Raw genomic sequence first — 2,204 nt, 5'->3', positions numbered from 1 at the left:
TGCCCTTCGCCAGAACAGATTAACAACCCTTCAACATGCATGTGGTTTTGGACACACGGGCCATTCTCACCGTCTTGATTGAAGAGAGGAATGTAATGCGCCGCAGAAGAGCACTCCTTCCACTGTAAGAGTCTCACATTCCCGTTTCCCGAAACATCAGTCGCTGAGCTTGTTTATTCTAATTACCACTTCCTCATTCTTTACCTGACTTGGATTAAATGTGTGGACCCCTGGACCTCTTTGATAACACATTAAAAGGACTATTATCTTCTTTCCAGCATCCAGAATTTCCTGTGTTTGAAAAAACAACTGGGAGCTGACTGTGTCTCAGACCACGAACTCCTTATTGCCAAATCCAGAGTTAAACTGAAGAAAGTAGGGAAGACCCCCTGAATGAAAGACCATTCAGGTATGACCTAAATCAAATCCCTTACGATTATACAGTGGAAGTGAGAAATAGACTCAAGGGCTTAGATCTGATAGACAGAGTGCCTGATGAACTATGGATGGAGGTTCATGACATTTTACAGGAGACAGGGAGCAAGATCATCACCAGGAAAAAGAAACACAAAAAGATAAATGGTTGCCTAAGGAGGCCTTACAAATAGCTGAGAAAAGAGAAGCAAAAGGCAATGGGGAAAATGAAATATATTCTCGTTTGAATGCAGAGTTCCAAAGAATAGCAAGGAAAGATAAGAAAGCCTTCTTCAGTAATCAATGCAAAGAAATAGAGGAAAACAACAGAATGGGAAAGACTAGAGCTCTCTTTAAGAAAGTTAGAGATATCAAGGGAACATTTCATGCAAAGATGGCCACATAAAGGACAGACATGGTATGGACATAACAGAATCAGAAGATATTAAGAAGAGGTGGCAAGAATACACAGAACTGTACAAAACAGATCTTCATGACCCAGATAATCACTATGGTGTGATCACTCACCTAGAACAAGAAATCTTGGAATGTGAAGTCAAGTGGGCCTTAGGAAGCATCAATATGAACGAAGCTAGTGGAGGTGATGGAATTCCAGTTGAGCTATTTCAAATCCTAAAAGGTGATGCTGTGAAAGTGCTGGACTCAATATGCCAGGAAATTTGGAAAACTCAGTAGTGGCCACAGAACTGGAAAATGTCAGTTTTCATTCCAATCCCAGAGAAAGGCAATGCCAAAGAAAGTTCAAACTATTGCACAATTGCACTCATCTCACAATGCTATCAAAGTAATGCTCACAATTCTCCAAGCCAGGCTTCAACAGTACATGAACTGTAAAATTCCAGATGTGCAAGTTCGATTTAGCAAAGGCAGAGGAACCAGATATCAAAATGCCAACATCCACTGGATTACCAAAAAAGCAAGAGAGTTCCAGGAAAACATCTACTTCTGCTTTATTAACTATGCCAAAGCCTTTGACTGTGTGGATCACAATAAACTGTGAAAAATTCTTAAAGAGATAGGAATACCAGAGCAACTCACCTGCCTCCTGAGAAATCTGTATACAGGTCAAGAAAGTAACAGTTAGAACTGAAAATGAAAAAAAAAAATAGACTGGTTCCAAACTGGGAGTGGAGTATGTCAAGGTTGTATATTGTTACTCTGCTTATTTAACTAACATGCAGAGTATATCATGTGAAATTCTGGAATGGATTAAGCACATGCTGGAATCAAGATTGCTGGGAGAAATATCAGTAACCTCAGATATGCAGATGACACCACCCTAATGGCAGAAAGAGAAGAAGAACTAAAGAGCCTCTTGATGAAAGTGAAAGAGGAGAGTGAAAAAGTTGGCTTAGAACTCAACATTCAGAAAACTGAAATAATGGCATCTGGTCCCATCCCTTCATGGCAAATAGATGGGGAAACAATGGAATCAATGAGAGGCTGTTTTTTTGCAGGGGCGGCGGGGGTGGGGGGCTCCAAATTCACTGCAGATAGTGACTGCAGCCATGAAATTAAGACACTTGCTTCTCTGAAGAAAAGCTATGACCAACCTGGACAGCAAGCTAAAAAGCAGAGACATTACTTTGCCAACAAAGGTCCATAGAGTCAAAACTATGGTTTTTCCAGGAGTCATGTGTGGATGTGAGAGTTGGACTAGAAAGAAAGCTGAGCGCCGAAGAACTGATGCTTTTGAACTGTGGTGTTGGAGAAGACTCTTGAGAGTCCCTCGGACTGCAAGGAGATCCAACCAGTCCCTCCTAAAGGAA

Source organism: Moschus berezovskii, chromosome 14 (genome assembly GCF_049115385.1).
Source record: "Moschus berezovskii isolate FMDL1 chromosome 14, NW_MosBer_1.0, whole genome shotgun sequence".
Classification (NCBI taxonomy): domain Eukaryota; kingdom Metazoa; phylum Chordata; class Mammalia; order Artiodactyla; family Moschidae; genus Moschus; species Moschus berezovskii.
Note: the sequence above shows the minus strand (reverse complement) of the source record.